General features: G+C 39.6%; 1 protein-coding gene across 1 annotated transcript in view; it reads right to left on the bottom strand.

Moving 5' to 3' along the window:
* Positions 1-22190, bottom strand: part of LOC111159393 (interferon-induced very large GTPase 1-like) — a 37395-nt gene extending 15205 nt beyond the window's left edge. The window contains 1 exon segment of the mRNA XM_022521815.1: positions 21566-22190. The gene's annotated coding sequence lies outside the window, so the exon portion shown is untranslated.
* Positions 22191-22419: the final 229 nt, after the last annotated feature.

The raw sequence follows: 22419 nt of genomic DNA, 5'->3' as shown, positions 1-22419 counted from the left end.
CACAACCAGTGCTCCATGCAGTCCATGCCTTCTCCAATATCCACCACCTGGTTCCCCCAACTTCCACCCCCCACCCCTTCAAAACCCTCAGTATGTTTTTCAGAGTCCATAGTCTCTCATGGTTCACCTCCCCTTCCAAATTCCCTCAACTCCCTTCTCCCCCCTAACTCCCCTTGTCCTCCATGCTATTTGTTATGATCCACAAATAAGTGAAACCATATGATAATTGACTCTCTCTGCTTGACTTATTTCACTCAGCATAATCTCTTCCAATCCCGTCCACGTTGCTACAAAAGTTGGGTATTCATCCTTTCTGATGGAGGCATAGAAGCATCTTTCATGCCAATGGGCCTCAAAAGAAGGCTGGGGTAGTGATTCTCATATCAGATAAATTAGACATTAAACTAAAGACTGTACTCAGAGATAAGAAGGACACTATATCATTCTTAAAGGGACTATCCACCAAGATGATCTAACAATTGTAAATATCTATGCCCCAATATGGGAGCAGCCAATTACATAAGAAAACTGTTAATCAAGATAAAGAGTCATATTGATAGGAATACATTAATAGTAGGAGATCTTTACACGCCTCTCTCAGAAATAGACAGATCATCGAAGCAGAAAATCAATAAAGAAACAAGAGCATTGAATGACACATTGGACCAGATGGACTTCATAGATATATACAGAACATTCCACCCTAAAACAACAGAATACTCATTCTTCTCAAGTGCACACGGAACCTTCTCAAGAATAGACCACATACTGGGTCACAAATCAGGACTCAACCGATACCAAAAGACTGAGATTATTCCCTGCATATTCTCAGATCACAATGCTTTGAAACTGGAGCTCAATCACAAGGAGAAGTTCAGAAGGAACTCAAACACCTGGAAGCTAAAGACCACCTTGCTTAAGAATGCTTGGATCAACCAGGAGATCAAAGAAGAACTGAAACAATTCATGGAAACCAATGAGAATGAAGACACTTCAGTCCAAAACCTATGGGATACAGCAAAGGCGGTCCTAAGGGGGAAATACATAGCCATCAAGCCTCCATCAAAAAAATTGAAAAATCCAGAACACAGCAGCTATCTCTACACCTTAAAGAACTAGAGAATCAACAACAAATCAAACCAACTCCACAATAAGAAGGGAAATAATCAAGATTAAAGCTGAGATCAATGAGGTAGAAACCAGAGATACAGTAGAACGTATCAATGAAACTAGAAGCTGGTTTTTTGAAAGAATCAATAAGATCGATAAACCATTGGCCACACTAATCCAAAAGAAAAGAGAGAAAGCCCAAATTCATAAAATTATGAATGAAAAGGGAGAGATCACAACTAACACCAAGGAAGTAGAAACAATCATCAGAAGTTATTATCAACAGTTATATTCCAATAAGCTAAGCAACCTAGATGAAATGGATGCATTCCTGGAAAACTGTAAACTCCCAAAATTGAACCAGGAAGAAATCGACAACCTAAATAGACCAATATCTAATAACGAGATTGAAGCAGTGATCAAACAACTCCCAAAAAACAAGAGCCCAGGACCTGACGGATTCCCTGGGGAATTCTACCAAACTTTCAAAGAAGAAATAACACCTATTCTCCTGAAGCTGTTTCAAAAAATTGAAGCAGAAGGAAAACTTCCAGACTCTTTCTATGAAGCCAGCATTACCCTGATCCCCAAACCAGGCAAAGACCCTACCAAAAAGGAGAACTCCATAGTGTATATGGACCACATCTTCCTTATCCATTCGTCCGTTGAAGGGCATCTTGGTTCTTTCCACAGTTTGGCGACCGTGGCCACTGCTGCTGTAAACATTGGGGTACAGATGGCCCTTCTTTTCACTATATCTGTATCTTTGGGGTAAATACCCAGTAGTGCAATGGCAGGGTCATAGGGAAGCTCTCTTTTTAATTTCTTGAGGAATCTCCACACTGTTCTCCAAAGTGGCTGCACCAACTTGCATTCCCACCAACAGCGTAAGAGGGTTCCCCTTTCTCCACATCCCCTCCAACACGTGTTGTTTCCTGTCTTGCTAATTTTGGCCATTCTAACTGGTGTAAGGTGGTATCTCAATGTGGTTTTAATTTGAATCTCCCTGATGGCTAGTGATGATGAACATTTTTTCATGTGTCTGATAGCCGTTTGTATGTCTTCACTGGAGAAGTGTCTGTTCAGATCTTCTGTCCATTTTTTTGATATGATTGTCTGTTTTGTGTGTGTTGAGTTTGAGGAGTTCTTTATAGATCCTGGATATCAACCTTTTGTCTGTCCTGTCATTTGCAAATATCTTCTCCCATTCCGTGAGTTGCCTCTTTGGTTGACTGTTTCCTTTACTATGCAGAAGGTTTTGATTTTGATGAAGTCCCAAAAGTCCATTTTTGCTTTTGTTTCCTTTGCCTTTGGAGACATATCTTGAAAGAAGTTGCTGTGGCTGATATCAAAGAGATTGCTGCCTATGTTCTCCTCTAGGATTCTGATGGATTCCTGTCTCACGTTGAGGTCTTTTATCCATTTTGAGTTTATCTTTGTGTATGGTGTAAGAGAATGGTCGAGTTTCATTCTTCTACATATAGCTGCCCAGTTTTCCCAGCACCATTTATTGAAGAGACTGTCTTTTTTCCACTGTATATTTTTTCTTGTTTTGTCGAGGTTATTTGCCCATAGAGTTGAGGGTCCATATCTGCGCTCTCTCCTCTGTTCCACTGGTCTATGTGTCTGTTTTTATGCCAGTACCACGCTGTCTTGGTGATCACAATTTGTAGTAAAGCTTGAAATCAGCTATCGTGATGGCCCCAGTTTTATTTTTGTTTTTCAACATTTCCTTAGCGATTCGGGGTCTCTTCTGATTCCATACAAATCTTTGGATTATTTGCTCCAGCTCTTTGAAGAATACTGGTGGAATTTTGATCAGAATGGCATTGAAAGTATAGATTGCTCTAGGCAGTATAGACATTTTAACAATGTTTATTCTTCCGATCCAAGAGCATGGAATGGTCTTCCATCTTTTTGTGTCTTCTTCAATTTCTTTCATGAGTGTTCTGTAGTTCCTCGAGTACAGTTCCTTTACCTCTTTCGTTAGGTTTATTCCCAGTTATCTTTTGGTTCTTGGTACTATAGTAAATGAAATCGATTCTCTAATTTCCGTTTTTGTATTTTCATTGTTAGTGTATAAGAAAGCCACTGATTTCTGTATGTTGACTTTGTATCCTGCCATGTTGCTGAATTATTGTATGAGTTCTAGTAGTTTTGGGGTGGAGTCTTTTGGGTTTTCCATATAAAGAATCATGTCATCTGCGAAGAGAGAGAGTTTGACTTCTTCCATGCCAATTTGGATACATTTTATTTCTCTTTGTTGTCTGATTGCTGTTGCTAGGACTTCTAATACTATGTTGAACAAGAGTGGTGATAGTGGGCATCCTTGTCGTGTTCCTGATCTCAACGGGAAGGCTGCAAGCTTTTTGCCATTGAGGATGATATTTGCTGTGGGTCTTTCATAGATAGATTTTATGAAGTTCAGGAATGTTCCCTCTATCCCTATACTTTGAAGCGTTTTAATGAGGAACGGATGCTGGATTTTGTCAAATACTTTTTCTGCATCAATTGAGAGGACCATGTGGTTCTTCTCTCTTCTCATATTAATTTGTTCTATCACATTGATTGATTTGCGAATGTTGAACCATCCTTATAGGCCAGGAATGAATCCCACCTGGCCATGATGGATACACTTTTTAATGTGCTGTTGGATCCTGTTTGCTAGGATCTTGTTGAGATTCTTAGCATCCATATTCATCAGTGATATTGGTCTGAAATTCTCCTTTTTGGAAGGATCTTTGCCTGGTTTGGGGATCAGGGTAATGCTGGCTTCATAGAAAGAGTCTGGAAGTTTTCCCAATTTTTTGAAACAGCTTCAGGAGAATAGGTGTTATTTCTTCTTTGAAAGTTTGGTAGAATTCCCCAGGGAGTCCATCAGGTCCTGGTCTCCTGTTTTTGGGAGGTTTTTGATCACTGCTTCAATCTCGTTACTAGATGTCAGTCTCTTCAGGTTGTCAATCTCTTCTTGGTTCAATTTTAGGAGTTTATAGTTTTCCGGGAAAGCATCCATTTCATCTAGGTTGCTTAGCTTATTGTCATATAACTGTTGATAATAACTTCTGGTGATTGTTTCTACTTCCTTGGTGTTCGTTGATATCTCTCCCTTTTCATTCATAATTTTATTAATTTGGGCTTTCTCTCTTTTCTTTTGGATTAGTGTGGCCAATGGTTTATCGATCTTATTGATTCTTTCAAAAAACCAGCTTCTAGCTTTTAGCTCTGCCCTAACATTGTGAACATCTTGTCTGGTCACTTTCAGCTCAGCCCTAATCAATTCCATTTGGTCATCCATGGCTTTCTCCGACCTCGCTATTGCCTGGATAATTGTTAGCCTGAATTCTCTTTCCGACATATTGTCTATGTTGATAGCCATTAGCTCTGTTGCAGAAGGTCCATCCTCTGTATTTTTCCTCTGTTGGGCATTCCTCCTCCTAGTCATTTTGGTGAGAGATGACTGAACGGATGTAGCTGGATGTATCGACCATGGTGTAGTCAAGGTGCACCCTGGAACGCTTCTGAGCAATTAGGATTCCCCCCCAAATGAGAGAAAAAAGAAAAGAAAAAGGAAAAAAAAGAGAGAGACAGGAAAGAAAGGGAAGATAAAAGAGAAGGTTCAGCCCAAATGGGTCCCAAGGTAAGATTGATGAAGTATACAAACAAAAACAGAAAAACAAAAAGACTGATAAAAGTATATGACAAGAGAAAAAATATATATATATGAGCAAATAAAGGAAGAACGTCGTCAAAAAGAACCCCAAGTGTAAGATTTATATACTATCAGGACAAACACAAAAACACAGAAACACTGGTGGAAGAAAAAGATGGGAGAGTGGTTATAAATTCTCAGTGTGGGCGAAGAAGGTTGTTTGATTCTTCCTGGATGTATCTTGATATCTTTGTTAAAGGACTCAACTTTCCTAAGATAAAGGGGGATTAAAAATTGGTTTACCTATAGGAGTAGTATTGATTGGGGAAAGGGGATTACCTTGAAGTTTAACTCTATATGAATATTAGAAAATAAAAATAAAAAAGGAATAAACTAGACTAAACTAAACAAAAATTTAAAAAAGAAATTTAAAAAATAGAAATGCAAAAGAAAAACACAGGTGTATGTATCAAAAAGTTCAGGTTAGAAGGTTATTATGGAATTTGATGTACTGGACATCTCACTGTGATGGTAAATAGGTTAAAAAACTGTCTATATATAAAAAAATGAGCAAGAATAGTGGGAACGAATTAAAAATAAAAGTTGGGGCGCCTGAGTGGCTCTGTGGTTTGAAGCTTCTGCCTTTGACTCAGGTCGTGATCTCAGGATCCTGGGCTCTCTGCTCAGCGGGGAGTCTGCTTCCTCCTCTCTCTGCATACCTCTCTGCCTACTTGTGATCTCTCTCTTTCTGTCAAATAAATAAATAAAATCTTAAAAAAATAAAATAAGAATAAAAATAAAAGTAGTTCTATGAAGTAGTGGTGGTTGTTCTCTTGTAGTCTTTTTTTTTTTCTTTTTTCTTTTTTTTTTCTTTCCTGGTTGGTTTTCTGGGGGAGGGGCCTGCCACGTGGGTTTTCAGTCAATGATGTTCCCTGAGTTAAGTCCTCCTGCCCCCCTCAAGGGGGTGGGCTCTGAGGAAACCGGTTTTTTCAGGCTTTTGTTCTCTGGAGGTTTTTATGTGTGTTCACTTTTTTTTTTCTCTCACCTTGACCGCTTTTGATGGTTTTTGTAGGGTTAGAGGAAAGCAAACTGCACCCTGACCTCCCCCTCAGAGAGAAGCCTCAGTCTGCTCTCTTGTGGGTGCTGCAGAGCTCATATAAATTTCCCCTTCCAAATGCCCCACTTTTAAACTTGTTAATAATGAAGTCAGATACAGACCCTTTATATTCCCATTCCTTGTTGAAATAGAGACCAGAAAGATTTGTTGAATTGTTTGACCCTGTTGTGGAAAAAAAATCAGACCTGTGAGAGACCAAGTGACACTCAGAGAAGTAGGAGAATTCAGATTTATTTTACACCAGTGGCCCCAGAGCTTGTGCTCCAAGTACAGGGCCCTGGAGCAAAGGTATAGGGCTTTTATAGGGGACTGCAGGCAGTCAGCTTCCAAGGGCTGTGGTGGCTGCTGGTAGGTGGGTTTAAACTGGGGGAGTGGGGCCTGCTTTATGTGGGAACAGTAGTATGGGAAGCGTGTGGTGGGAAGCTGGTTTACAGAAGAAGCATCTGGTTATCTCTTCCTCCCAGTAGGGCTTCAGGTTATCTCTAGTTTTTGGTTTTAACTTTTCATCTTCTGGGACCTCCTGGCCTGGGCCTGCTCTGGATAATTTTCTTCTTCATCCCCACTGATCAATCTAAACACAGTGGAAAACTAATAAACATTATTTAAGCTTCTCTCCATTCTCCACTGCCCTGAAATTTGATCCACTGTTATCTTGACCCAATATATAACTCCTCCTTGACAATCCCTCCTAAGAATCATAAGACCTCAGGGAAAAATATTACCTGATTATCCCACTCCCTCTATTCCCTGTTTTTTCTCACTTTGCTGACATTTCCCCACAGAAGAAAATTCCTTTTTGCCTGGCCTTTGTGATGATTGCACTTGTATCTCTATGGTTAGACTGTTTCCCTATTACAAGTCTCCTTTCTCCTACTGCAATAGTACTTTCAAACAAAGTATTTTTAAACCTGTCTGGATTTATTTTTATTCAATAATACAGATTACCAAGTTACTTATTTGTTTAGATAATATACTGCCTTTCTCCCAGATGTGAGGCTGTTTATCAGAACAGTGACACTGCCAGATTCTTATTTGTGTTCTTAGCATGTCTTACCTGTCTGTGTCTCTATGGAGGCTGTTCCTATGGATGAGGGGGCAGAAGGCAAACTGGGGGCAAAGCACAAGGTGACAAGCAATCCCCGCTCCCTCTAGGGTGAGGATCTGTGTGACATTCCTCAGGCACTCCTAGCTGCCCTAAAGCTCAGGGAATAAAAACAGATGGTTAATGTACAGAGATCACAGTCCTGTGGGAGGTGAGTCTCCCTCAGTTTATAAACATTTAAGTGATTTACAGGAAGAAAGCATTTTTATGAATAACCCAACTTCCGGAAGGAAACTCCCAACTGTATTAATGTTAATGACTTGTAGAGGGAAAAACAAACTTAACTAGACAATGGCAAGGGCTCCAATGTCTTATTAGGTTCTTGTTAGCATATGACAGTCCTTTTGCACACCTCCATTTTTCCTTACCTCTCCCAACACCCAAGTATATAATCAGTCACCCCTTATAGCCTTGGTGCAGCAGCTTTTTCTGCCCACGGGTCCTGTCTCCCTGCTGTAATAAAATCACCTTTCTGCACCAAAGATATCTCAAGAATTCTTTCTTAGCCGTCTGCTCTGGTTCCTATCTGCATTCAAAAACTACATCACTATGACTATATCCATCAGCTTCTGTTTCTATTTTAGCTTCTGTGTTTGTTGTATCTCTTTGTTTATCCCACTTTTCTCCTTTTTCTTCATCTGTCTCTTTGAAATGAAGCTTTCATCTTCCAGTTGCCCCAGAGAGACTAGAGCAAAGGTACATTAGGTTCCTTGATGATGATGAAGGATAGTTGGAAGAAAGGCAGGCAGTGACAATTACCCCTAACCCCACCCCCAATGCACTAAGAGGAAACCACCCTTAAAAGGATTTTACACCACCCTGGAGGGAACCCTGCACCCTTTCCTATGTGATAGGTAGATGAGAAAAATCTGATTGGGTGAGAGGCACTTGGAGGGTTAATCCGTTTAAAACAAAGAGCCTGCCAATGAGCCCAGAAAATCCCCTAGATCTAAATGCCAAACCACCAGGCCAAACTGGCAATCCTCTCAGGTCCCTTTCTTCAGGAGCTTTGTATTATCACTCAGTAAACTTTGCTCTACTGCCTAGCAATCTTAGTCTGGTCTTCCTCTTCATTCCTCAAAGCAGCATGACCAAGAACCATGGGCAGTCAAGGAAAAGAAATCTTACAACGACTTAACTCCAGCCCAGACTTTGACTCTCTCGGAAGCAGAGGTGCCTGAATTTATGAAAAAATGTTCTCACTTCCATTTTTCTTAGTTGTTTTCCTTAAAAAAATGAGTGGGATATAACAAAAGCAGTTCTGAGAGGCAACTTTACAGCAATTAAAGCATATATATATATATATATATACACATATGTATATATATACATGTATATATATACATATGTATATATATATGGTTTGGGGGAGAAATGGATAGTGGGTGCTGCAAGAGGGAGGGAGCCCTGCTAGCAGAGAGAGGTGAGAGAGAGGGCTGCAAATGGATATGCACAAGGAGAGCACTTCCCCAAAGCCATTGGTTGGGAAAATGAGAAGGGCTGATTTTTGTGTTTTTGCAATCAGTGGGGTTCAAAGACTGGAGTTCTATAGGTTGGTAAGCTTGGCTGGGATAGAGACCTGATGATCCTGCCCTACTCCTGGAGAGAAGTCAGGCAAGCAACCCCAGGGCAGATGACATGATCTGAGGATTGCCTAAGGTGCATGGGGACAGGCTGTTGGCTCTTCTTCCAGTGCATCTGTGAGAGGTGGCATTTGCAGAGATGCCTCTCCAGGAGAAAAAGAGCCAGGAGCAGTGGTGGTGGGCACCATTTCCTTTCTCTGCCCTTTAGCATAGGTACAGAGCTACCTGCTGAGGGCTCTTAACCTGGACACTGGCTCTTTAGCCTGCTTTGCTTCCAGTTCCACACCCCTGAGCTCATATGCAACTTCCCTTCTAGGTTAAACCCTCCCTCAGAAGACCAGTGCAGGCCCCTGCCACAGCACATTCTTAACGTTTGGAGTTTTAAAAGTCAGCAGCCTTGGCTGAGACAGAGCCCAAAGTGCACTGTGCTGCTCCCAGCAGTCAGGCACACAGAGACAGACAGAATGAAAACAGTAATCTGAAAAATGCCTAGGACACATGAAAGGAAATGATTCACTCTTCTGGGAATGGTTCCCTGAGAGCAGATGCTATGGAGACCCACCTCTGGGGACAAAGGAGCTGGCTGGCACCATTTCCCTCCCCTGCCCCTCAGCATAAACAAGCTTTAGTAAACAGCACAGCACCAACTCTGGCTGCCTAACCTGTTTACACAAAGTATGGCCACCCTTCACTCTGCTGGTATCTCTAGTGCCTAAGGACCAGCGCAGTGGGCCCTTTACCCAGAAGGCCAACAGAAACCCCCTGCACACACCACCTCTAAGAACTATAGAGTTCTACAAGGGTTCAGTTCTAGTTGAAGTAGCATCAGTCTCATTTAACAAGCCGACCAGAACATGGCTAGTTAAATCTCACCACATTCTGGCTAAGGTTCAAATACTGCCCACTGCAGGCAAGGTGAACCTCTGGATATGACTGAGTTGAGGGATAGAGCAGCCAAAACACAGCAGCAGGGTACCTGCAGCACACACCAAAGACATTCCCTAAAGTGCCAGGCCCTGGACATTGTACGACCTCTCCTTCATAAAGCCGTTATTTCCAGGAGCAAGAAACCTTACAGGGTTTTCTAACACAGAGAGGAAGACCAAGATCTAGACAAAATGCCAAGACAGAGGAATTCACCCAAAAGAAGCAATACGAGGTCACAACTAGAGTTCTAACTGAAAAAGATGTAAGTAATATGCCTGACGGAGCATGTAGAGCAACAATCTTAAGTATACTTGCTGGGTTTTAGAAAAGCATGGAAGACATTGGAGAGAACCATACCACAGAGGTAAAAGAGTTTTAAAAACAGTCAAAAATGGAAAATGCAATAACAAATCTGAAACTGTTTGGCTGTCATGACCACACGGATGGAAAAAGTGGGAACGAATAAGTGATATAGAAGATAGAACAATGGAAAATGATGAAGTTGAACAAAAGAGAGAAGGAACTATGGATCACAAGTATAGACCTAGGAAACTCAGTGATTCCATAATATGTAATAACATGCATATTATTGGAGTCCCAGGAGAAAAAGAGAAAAGGGGAAGAAGGTTTATTTGAGGAAAAATAGTTGAAAAATTTCCTTATCTAGGGAAGGAAACAGACATTCATGTTCAGGAGATACAAAGGACATCCACTGAAATCAACAAAAGCAGGCCAACACCAATTACATATTGTAGTTAAATTTGCAAACTATAGTATAAAGAAAAAATTCTAAAAAATTCTAAAAGCAGCATGATAAAGAAGTCCTTCACTTATAAGGGAAAACTGTAAGGCTAATTGTAGATCTCTTCAGAGAAACTTGGCAAGCAAAAAGAGAGTGACATGATATATTCAACATGCCAACATTTCCCATGCCAACATGGGAAAAACCTGCAATCAAGAATGCTCTATCCATCAAGTCTAACATTCAAAATAGAAAGAGAGATAAAGAGTTTTCCAGACCAACAAAAGCTAAAAGAGTTTGTGACCACAAAACCAGCCCTGCAAGAACTATTAATGGGACTTTTATTGGAAAATAAAGACCAAAAGTGACAAAGGCAACAGAAACGCAGAGAACATCTCCAGAAACAAAGACAAACCAAGTAATAAAATGGTAATAAATACATATTTATCGATAATTACTCTGAATATAAAAGGACTAAACTCTCTAATCAAAAGAAGTAAGATGTCAGAATGGATAAAAAACAAAGAAGCAAACAAACAAAACAGAACAAAAAATAAGACCCATCTGTATGCTACCTACAAGAGACTCATTTTAGACCTAAAGACACCTGGAGATTGAATGTAAGGCAATGGAGAAACATTCATCGTGCAAATGGAAATCAAAAGAAAGCTGAAGTAGCTATATTTATATCAGACAAATTAGATTTTAAGCTGAAGACTGTAACAAGAGATGAAGAAGAGTATTATATCATAATAAAGGGGACTATCCAACAAGAAGCTCTAACAATTTTAAATATTTATGCCTCCAACCTGGGCACACCCAAATATATAAAACAATTAATAACAAACATACATGAATTCATTGATAATAATACAATAATATTAGGGAACATTAACACCCTACTTACAACAATGGACAGATCATCTTCAACAAGAAAACAAAGGCTTTGAATGCCACCCTGGACCAGATGTACTTAACAGATATATTCAGAACACTTCATCCTAAAGCAGCAGAATATACATTCTTTTCAAGTGCAATAGGAAAATCCTCCAGAACAGATCACATACCAGGTCACAAAACAGGCCTCATCAGCTGCAAAAAGACCATACCATGCATACTTTCTGACCACAAAGCTATGAAACTTGAAGTCAAACACACAAGAAAATTTAGAAAGACCACAAATACATGGATGTTAAACAACATGCTACTAGAAAATGAATGGGTCAACCAGGAAATCAAAGAAGAATTTAAAAAAAATACATGGAGGGGTGCCTGGGTGGCTCAGTGGGTTAAAGCCTCTGCCTTTGGCTCAGGTCATGATCCCAGGGTCCTGGGATCGAGCCCCATATCAGGCTCTCTGCTCAGCAGGGAGCCTGCTTCCCTCTCTCTCTGCCTGCCTCTTTGCCTACTTGTGATCTCTGTATGTCAAATAAATAAATAAAATCTTTAAAAAAAATGGAAACAAATGAAAATGAAAACAGAACTGTCTAAAACCTTTGGGGTGTAGCAAAGTGGTCCTAAGAGGAGAGTATATAGCAATACAAACCTACCTCAAGAAACAACAAAAAACTCAAATATACAACCTAACCTTACATGCAAAGAAGCTAGAAAAAGAACAACAAATGAAACCTAAAGCCAGCAGATGAACGGAAATAATAAAGATTAGAGCAGAAATAAATGACATAGAAACTAAAAAATATAGTAGAACAGATCAATGAAACCAGGAGTTGGTTCTTTGAAAAAAATTAATAAAATTGACAAACCTCTAGCCAGACTTACAAAAAGAAAAGAAAAAGGACCCAAATAAATAAAATCACAAACAAGAGAGGAGAAATAACAACCCACACCACAGAAATACAAACAGTTGTAAGAGAATATTATGAAAAATTGTAGGGCAACAAATTTGGCAATCTGGAAGAAATGGGTGAATTCCCAAACACGTATACACTACAAAAACTGAAACAGGAAGAAATAGAAAACTTGAGCAGACTGTTAACCACAAAGAATTTGAATAAATAATAAAAAATCTCCCAAAAAACAGAAGTCCTGAGCCAGGTGACCTCTCAGGGGAATTCTACCAGACGTTTATGAAAGAGTTAATATCTATTCTTTTCAAACCGTTCCAAAAAATAGAAATGGAAGGAAAACTTCCAAACTCATTCTATAAGGACAGCATTACCTCAATTCCAAAACCAGATGAGGACCCCACTAAAAGAGAGTTCTATTGGCAAATATCCATGAAGAAAAATTCTCAACAAAAAACTAGCAAATTGAATCCAACAGTACATTGAAAGAATCATTCTCACTGATCAAGTGGGATTTACTCCTGGGTTGCAAGTGTGATTCAATATTTGCAAATCAACAAACATGATACACCACATTAATAAAAGAAAGAACCATATGATCCTTTCAATAGATGCAGAAAAAGCATTTGACTAAGTGTACATCCATTTATGGTAAACCCGTAAGAAAATAGGGGTGGAGGGAGCCCACGTCAACATAATAAAGACCTTGTATGAAAAACCTACAGCTAATATCATCCTCAGTGGGAAAAAACAGAGGTTTTCCTCTATGATCAGGAACAAGACAAGGATGTCCACTCTCACCTCTGTTTTAAATATAGTACCAGAAGTCTTAGCCTCCGCAATAGGACAATGAGAAGAAATAAAAGGCATCCAGATCGACAAGGAAGAAATGAAACTTTCAGTATTTGCAGACATAGAAAACCCAAAAGACTCCACCAAAAAATTCCTACAGCTGATACACAAATCCAGTAAAGTTGCAGGTACAAAATCAATGTACAGAAGTCTCTGGCATTTCTTATATCAATAATGAATCTGCAGAAAGAGAAATACAAAGGAATTGATCCCATTCACAATTGCACCCAAAATCATAAGATACCTAGCAGTAAACCTAACCAAAGCTGTAAAAGATTTGTACTGTGAAAACTATAGAACACTGGTGGAAGAAATTGAAGATGACACAAAGAAATGGAAAAACATTCTATACGCATGTACTGGAAGAACACATATTGCTAAAATGTCTATGCTACCAAAACCAATCTACACATTCAATGCAATCCTTGTCAAAATGCCAATAGCATTTTCCACAAAGCTAGAACAAACAATCCTAAAATTTGTATGAAACTGCAAAAGATCATGAATAGCACAGCAGTCTTGAAAAAGAAAAGCATAGCTGGAGGTATCACAAGTTATATTACCAAGCTGTAATGAAGAAGACAGTATGGTATTGGCACAAAGACGGATACATGGATCAGTGTAACAGAATAGGAACCCCAGAAATAGACCCACAGCTATATGGTCAACTAATCTTCAACAAAGCCGGAAAGAATACTCAGTGGGAAAAAGACAGTCTCTTCAACAAATGATGTTGAGAAAACTGGACAGAAACATGCAAAAGAAAGAAACTGTGCCACTTTCTTATACCACTCACAAAAATCAATTCAAAATGAATGAAAGACTTTAATATTTTATAGCAGCATTGTTCACAATAGCCAAAATATGGAAAGAGCCCAGATGTCCAGCGACAAATGAATGGATAAAGAAGATGTGGTTAATATGTACAATGAAATATTACTCAGCCATCAAAAAGAATGAAATCTTGCCATTTGCAACAACATGGATGGAACTAGGAGGTATTATGCTAAGTGAAATAAGTCAGAGAAAGACAAATACCATGTGATTTCAGTGTTTTAATATCATATGATTTCATATGATTTATGTGGAATGTAAGAAAGAAGTCAGAGGAACATAGGGGAAGGGAAGGAAAAATAAAATAAGATGAAATCACAGAAGGAGACAAGCCATAAGAGACTCTTAACCCATAGGAAACAAACAGGGTTACTGAAGAGGGGGATATGGGGGGAGGGAGTAATTGGAGGATAGGCACTTGATGTAAGGCACTTGATGTAATGAGCACTGGGTGTTATATGTAACTGAGGAATCACTAAATTCTACCTCTGAAACTAATAATACACTATATGTTAACTAAATTGAATTTAAACAAAATTTTTAAAAAAGTATGAAATAGCTTAGTGTGAGACAGGAAACCATCAACATCCTAGAGGAGAACATAGGCAGAAAACTTTTTGACCTTGGCCATAGCAACTTCTTTCTGGATATGTCTACTAAGGCAAGGGTACCTAAAGCAAAACTAAACTACTAGGACTTCACGAAAATAAAAAGCTTCTGCACAGTAAAGGAAACAATCAACAAAACTGAAAGGCAACCTACGGAATGTGAGATGTTTGCAAATAACATATCTGATAAAGGGTTAGTATTCAAAATCTATAAGGAACTTATCAAACTCAATACCCAGAAAACAAATAATCTAGTTAAAAAATGAACAGAAGACATGAATAGACATTTTTCCAAAGAACACATAGAGATGGCCAACAGACATGTGAAAAGATGCTCAACATCACTCATTATCAGGGACATACAAAGCAAAACTATGATGATATATCACCTTATACCTATCAGAATGGCTAAAATTAGCAACATGGGAAATACATGTATTGACTTGGATGTGGAGAAAGGGGAACCCTCTTATATTGTTGGTGGGAATGCAAACTGGTGCAGCCCTTCTGGAAAACAGTGTGGAGGTTCCTCAGAAAGTTAAAAATAGAGCTATCCCATGGACTAGCAATTGCACTACAAGATATTTATCCAAAGGATACAAACATAGTGATTCGAAGGGGCACATACAGTTGAATGCTTATGGCAGCAATATCCACAATAGCCAATCTATGGAGAGATCCCAAATGTCCAACAACTGATGAATGGATAAAGAAGATGTGGTGTACACACACACACACACACACACACACACACACATGCACACACATACACACACACACACACACACACACAGGAATATTATTCAGCCATAAAAAGAATGAAATGTTTCCATTTGGAATGACCTGGATGGAGCTAAATGAAATAAGTCAGAGAGAGACAAATATCATATGATTTCACTCACATGTTGAACTTAAGAAAAAAAACATGCATAAAAAAAGAGAGGGAGACCAAGAAACAGACTCTTTAACTATAGAGAAGAAACTGAGGGTTGCTGAAGGGGAGGTCAGTAGGAAATAGGATAAATGAATGGTGGGTATTAAAGAGGGCAGTTGTGATGAGCACTGGAAAATTTATTTAGAAAATTTAGAAAACGATAAAAAAGGAGAAATAACTTACTCAATATGTAAGTGATGAATTATTAAATTTTGAAACTAATATTAGGCTGTATGCTAGCTAACTGGAATTTAAGTAAAAATTCGAAACAAACAAAAATAAACATGATTATTTGTTAAGTGGCTAATGTGCGTTCCTTGGCAACTTTTCTCTAGGCTTCCGTGTGTGTGTGTATTTTTTTTCCTTATGTTTCCAACTTTTCCATTTGAAAATTTCTAGCCTTATTCTGAATACAGTGAGAGAAAAGAAATTCACCCAGGCATCCCCAGGAATATAGTCAGTCACCCAGGACCCCACTCAGGACTGGGACTAGGACAAGGTGACAAAGGAGCTCAAGTTGCAAGGGAACTTGAGAGTGAAGGCATGCTTAAAGATTGCACTCTAGGCCTCTCACTTGCCTCACTCATGTTCTCACCCTACTCCCAGCTTTGGCATGAAGTCTTGTGGAGTGGAGTCCTTTGACTATAAATCCTTTGACCAGAAGTCAAGTCAATTAATTCACCAATTAGAGAGAGAAGGGCAGCTGCAATCATAGGATCTCTCCTGCCTTGGTATTTCCCCCTGATCCTTTCCTTCCAGTTGGCTCATCTTTGGCTGAGAGAATATATCTTTTAAGGGACTCTGTCAGCCTATTCCAAAATCTGGTGGGAGATAACTCACAACAAAGGAAAAGCAGGAGAATAGGAAAAAAAGACAGATAAACCAGAGGTGTTAGGAAAAACTGTCTTTGTTTCAACACCATATATGTGGTAGTTTTACCCACAACAAGCAATTCTCTGACAGCAGCTGAGTATCCTACAATTTAACTAAATTTTGACACTACCTACCTGGATATACTTTCGGCTAGATCCCAAGGTTAAGGGCTCAGTCCTAGGAAACTGTCCCCACTTAGTGCCAGCTGCAAGCAGTAGGTCCTCAACGTTACTCATAACTTCTGTCCGACTTGGCTACAGTCAGAGAGTCTCATGACCCCTGCCTTATGTTTGATTAATTTGTTGGAGTTGCTCACAGAACTCAGAGAAACAGGTACTAACCAGTTTATTAAACATTTGATAAAAAATGCAGATGAACAGCCAGATGAAGATATACATAGGCAAGGGTTCATCTGGGAGGATCCTGAGTATAGGAGTGTCTGTTCCCATGGAGTTGGAGTGTATTACTCTCATGGTGTGTAGATGTATATTCACCAACTTGGAAGCTCTCTGAATGCCCATGGGATTTTATGGAGGCCTCATTACATAAGCATGATCTATTATTTACTCCATTTCTAGCCCTTTCCCATTCTCTGGTGAATGGGACGGTTGGAATTAAAAACTTCAAACTTCTAATCATGGCTTTATTTTTCTGGTAACTAGTCCCCAGCCAGAAACCCTCCAGGAGCCCACCCAGAATTGCCTGATGAGAACAAAAGATGCTTCTGGTGCTCTTATCACTTAGGGATTTATAAGGGTTTCAGGAGCTCTGTGTCAGGAACCAGGATGAAAATTGACTTGTAGACAGTCCCATGATAAGAAAGGGTGGGTCAAGGTGGTGACAAGGATTTCCCCTCATATGTTGCCTGTTTTCCAGAAGGTTTAATGAGGTAGGAACCTAAGCATTTCACTAGGAATCGTTACTGTTCCCCTTTGGAAGGTTGGTAGTGAGAGAAAATGATAAAATGATTTCCTCTATCATTGCTCCTCAGTAGGGATTTGTGCTCCCTAGGTTTAGCTAAGTGTCCACAATTTGCTCAATATTGCACCTTTTTTCTTTAAATTGCACCTTACTGATTTATTGATTAGTTTTTGACATTTATAAAATATCTGTAGAAAGTTTGGATCCAGGTTGCCAGTACTATTAAAATTGCTCCCACCTCTCAATGTCCCTTTATTTTAATTTTATTTTTTAATTTAATTTTATTTCTTCAGTGTTCCAAGATTCTTTGTTTATGCACCACACCCAGTGCTCCATGTAATACGTGCCCTCCTTAATACATGCCACCACCAGGCAACTTCCTTGCACCTGGTCAATAAATTTGAATATAGGGGTGAAAAAGTCTTTTTTCCCTAGTCCACATGCCACGCTAATGCTCAGTGAGAAGATTTTCTGTTCTCTTCCAGTGAAACTACCTTGAACCACACAGTTGAACAAATGACAAAGCTTATAAATAGCACAGATATATGGCTAATAAAGGTGTTCAGCTTCACAGTGATTAGGGAGATGCAGATCAAGACCACACTGAGATTTCGTCATATACACATTTGGCAAAATTCAGAAGAAAATATCAAGTGTTAAAGAGGATATGTATCAACTGGATATTTTATATACTTTTGTGGTAGGAGTGTAAATTCGCACAGCTTCTTTAGAAAAACAGTTTGGCTTTATCTTGTAACGTTGAACATTTATATGTCCTACACTTCTACTCCTGGGCATATGTCCAAGAGAAACTCTGGCATATTTGCATCAAGGGATATGACTAAAGATGTTTGTAGCAACATTATTCATCAAAGAAAAATCTGGGGCTCCTGAGTAGCTCGGTTAATTGTCTGCCTTTGGCTCAGCTCATGACCTCAAGGCCTGGGATCAAGCCCCACATCAGGCTCCCTGCTCAGTGGGGATTCTGCCTCTCCCTCTCCCACTTCCCCTCCTCTTGCTTGTGCACATGCTCTCTCTCTATCTCAGATATATGTAAAAAAATCAATAATTAAAAAATCAATAAAAAATAAAAAAAAAACAAATGTCTGGGACAATAGATATATTCTTGCATATTTACATAATGCTAGGTAATATTACACTACAGTCCAAAAATGAACCACAGCTACACATTGAAGAAGGAGAACTAGGTTGTCCCAGGGAGTCAAAAAATGAATCTCGTGGACAAAGGAGAGTGAGCAAAGTGATAGAGTTTTGTTAAGCAAGGATACAGAAAAAGCTCTCAGAAGTGAAAGGAGTCCTGACAGGGCCTCCCCTGACAGTGTTTTATTTAGAACTGACTAGGGAGCTTGCAGCCTTAACATTCTTGTGACTTCTTGGTTTGAGTGAGGACCGATTTTATTTCTTTTTAGGGTCTGGTTATCTTTGTTGGTCACAGGTGACTGTCATTAAAAAAAGACACCACCCCCCCACCCCGCACCCTCTCGCCCTGCCCCACACACCTAGGGCAGAGTGATCTGCTGTGTTCCTCTATCTCTGGTTTCTTTACACCTCAGCATTTGGGGGATTTCTGTGGGCCTGATCACATAGCCGTCCCCCCCCTGCCCCGTCTAACTATCCCCGCCTGTTCCTTACTCAATATGACAATGTGGGTGAATCTTAGCAATAATGTCCTAAGTGAAAAATATAAATCCAAGGTTATAGAGCATTTAAGATCCTTTCTAGAATGTTAAAACTAAACAATATGTGTTTTAGAAATAAATGTATGTGCTCCAACTGTATTTTTAAAAAGTAAGGTAGAAAAACACAAGATTCAGGGTAGTGGTTACCTCAGGTGTTGGGAGGCAGGGGAAATGATAAGGAAGAAGGATAAAAGTAAATGAAGTCATTGTCAATGGTCTAGTTTTCAGGTTGGGTGGTGAGTTAATGCGTGTGTATTATATTAAGCCAACCATCCATCCAACAAACCTATGAGTTTCTGAGGTTGTCCCTCTACCTCAAAGACCATTTTATCTTTACATTGTTTCATACTTGTTCCTTATTTCTTCTTCTTTATTGTTTCTAAATTTTCTAAATAATATTGCTTATAAATACATGAGTTTTCAATTTGACATGTAATTTAATTTAATTTAGAAAACTCAGAATTTTGAATAACTTCCATAAGTGTCCCTAATTCTGTTATTTAGTGATGAATATGAATTCCACACTAATTCAACCTTCTTAGGGATGTGCATCTATGTTTGGGCTTTGTGTATGTATATGAGGGATGAGAAAGGATATACAGTTTTATTTGCATTTGTTGGCTTCTCTTGTCATAAGTTCTTGGCTTTTGTCACACAAAAGTCATTCTGACTTTCTTCTGTCTTCATTTACTGCTTTCTCCATCCTTTTGCCCCCTTTTCACTCCTCATCTTCCCAAAGTTTCTGCCTCACTACAGTGAATCTTCTGGATGATGTTCATTTCATGTATGTATCTCTAAGCTTCCTTCTCTGCTACTTTTACTCATTAACTCAGCAAATATTTATGGAACATCATGGAACCTCTCTCATGTGCTGGGCATAATAGGACTGGTGCTACACCCATGAGGCAGTTGGTAACCATCTCAGCCTTCACAGAGGTCACAGATAAGTTGGGGAGAAAGACATTAAACCAGCAATTAAAACACAAAACTGTGGGTGCTGTGAAAGGAACAATATAGCATCTCTTTTTTTTGTGGAAACCTGGGAGGCGGGCCTAACTCTGATATGAGATTTCAGGGAAGATTTCCTGGAAGATGGATTGAGACCTGGAAGATAAAAGGAAATCTTCTAATGAAGGGAAGGAAGGGATTTATCTGTGTTCAAATACACAGATCTAATTTGTTCGTCTTTGCTGTATGAAAATGCAGTGTATGGATTTCATTGTATGAATGTACCATAACGTATTTTTTCAGTTTCCCATTGAGAATTGATTGGTAGTTTCTAATTCTCTTTTGCTATTACCATGACTGGGCAATTATTGTGCATGTTTTTATTTGAAGATGTTTGAAATTTTTCTAAAAGAGGTACATGTAGGAGTAAAATTGCCTTGTCCTAAGAAGTCATTAATTTCATTGATATGAGGGATGCCTGAGTGGCTCAGTTGGTTAAGCATCTGCCTTTGGCTCAGGTTATGATCCCAGGGTCCTGGGATCCAGTCCTACATTGCGCTCCTTGCTCAGTGGGGAGCCTGCTTCTCCCTCTGCCTGCCACTCCCCTTGCTTGTGTGCTCTCTCTTTCTCCCTCTCACAAATAAATATTTAAAAAATTCATCAGTTTGAGTAGGGACCTAAGTTAAATATTTTCCATATAGATAACTGATTTTCCTAGCCTCTTTAATCTAGTAAGCATGTTCCTCTTCTGATTTGTAATAATTTCTCTGTAATACACAAAGCTCGTATACATGCAAGTTTTTATTTTCTAAGCTCTTATTCTCTGCCTTTGCTATATTTGCTTATCCTCTGTTGTTATTAGAGATTACTATAAATAATGTGGATTTTTAAAAGACTTTGATATCTGGTCAGGCAAGTACTATTACAGGATTTTTATTCCTATAGTGCCTGGTTCTTTGTTACACAGCTTTGAAGAATGAAGAGGTTGACCAGATGAAGAGTGGTGTATACACCCAAGGTGGTGTAGAAAGAGGAGGAGGAAGGGGAGATAAAAGAGGCAAAGTGCTGCCAGAAGGCAGAGAAAGAAGTTTCTGAGTTCTAAACCTTGTCAGCTTGGACAGATGAACAGACACCATGGTTTTTTGTTCATTTGTTTTCCACCAAAGTGGAATTAGGCAATCCATGTTGGGCCAGAGAAGATGGAATTTCTCTGAAACAAAGGGAGTTTTGGCAGCTGCTTGGGAATATTCTGTAAAGTCCCTCTCCTGAGGTAGACTAACCAGAGATAGTTAGCTTGGTTTATAGCCATTAACCCAGGATATCAATGAGTGAGAAGCTCCCAAGCACCAGTAAGGTTTCAGGGTAGGACAGATAGGTAGTGTAAACCGGTCTAAGACCCAGACAAGGAGGCTGAGGCCCTGGGGAAGGAGAAAATGGGGGTGAAGAATTTTCTACAGACTCCGTTTGCCTATCTGCTTTTGGTGTGGTATTCCTTTGCCCCCAGTGGTGGGTAGGTCATGAGAGAGAGCAGCCTGAAGGCTGGGATTGATCTTACACTGTTGGCACAGGCCTTTGTTTTCCATAAGGCCCAGAAATACTGTACATAAGGTACTTCACCCCCATTTACCCTCACGTTTGAAAACAAGTCTAATTGTAAAATAGTATTATAATTGATAGTTTCCCCAGGCGCTCATTTCTTATCCTCCAACTTGTACTGTAGCCATGCCTCAGAACAAAAGAAAATGAACTGCCTTTTCCCCAGTATAAACCAGGAAGGCATATTTGGAGTCAGTTAATGTGGAGTACGGGTTTTGGTTGGAAATTGCCCATCTATAAAAAGAGAAGAAAAGTATCCCTTACCTTGATTTCTTATAGTTGATCAGGAAGACTTTTGGGAAGAGAGGACAAGCATCCCCACTTCAGTTCCTCTTTATCCTTTCCTGATGTGTGGTCATATCTACTCACACAACTGACAGCCAGAGCTCCTGTCATCACTGCGAGGTGCTGGGACTAGTTATGTGTACCCAGGCTTGGTCCTACCTCCAGAGAGTGACCCTGGTTTCCCTGACCTCATTTCCTACCTATGAGACTCAAGGGGTACTGACTGTGACCTAGTAAGACTGCCTTAGTAGTTAATAGATGTGTTAGACTTTTTTTTGGCCCACTGAAAGTTGGCATTGATGTGGGAAACAAGGGCAGAGGGAAATGTAGATAAAATTAAATGTTTTTATAACCTTCAACCCATTGACAAATATTTGAGGCAGACAGAGTATATTCCTCCAGGAAGCTCCTGTCTTAATGTTAATGTCTTCCTAGGGGGAAAAACAACCTTAGTTTGACAAGAGCAAGGCCTCCTGTATCCTGTGAGTCTTCTTTAGCATGTAAAATTCCTTTTGGAACCTCCCTCCCTTTTCCTTCTACTAACCCCAAAATGTATAATCAGTTGCTCCTCACAACCCTGGGGCAGCACCTATTTCTGCCCATGGGTCCTGTCCCCAAGCTTTAGTAAAACCACCATTTTGCCTCGGAAAGATCTCAAGAATTCTTTCTTGGCCATTGGCTCTGGACCTCACCAGCATTCAAAAACTACATCAGCATGATAGGGATGGTAGAATTGTTCCTTCTGACATAGCCACAATAAAAGGGTAACAGAAGCTAGTTTCTGGAGGGATAAAGTAGGCCACATGGGAGGTGGGAAGTCACCAAGGTAGACA

This window comes from Enhydra lutris, unplaced genomic scaffold (genome assembly GCF_002288905.1).
Source record: "Enhydra lutris kenyoni isolate GAN:26980312 unplaced genomic scaffold, ASM228890v2 scaffoldscaffold68, whole genome shotgun sequence".
NCBI lineage: Eukaryota > Metazoa > Chordata > Mammalia > Carnivora > Mustelidae > Enhydra > Enhydra lutris.
The sequence above is the reverse complement of the archived record's forward strand: the minus strand, read 5'-3'. Positions and strand labels throughout refer to the sequence as shown.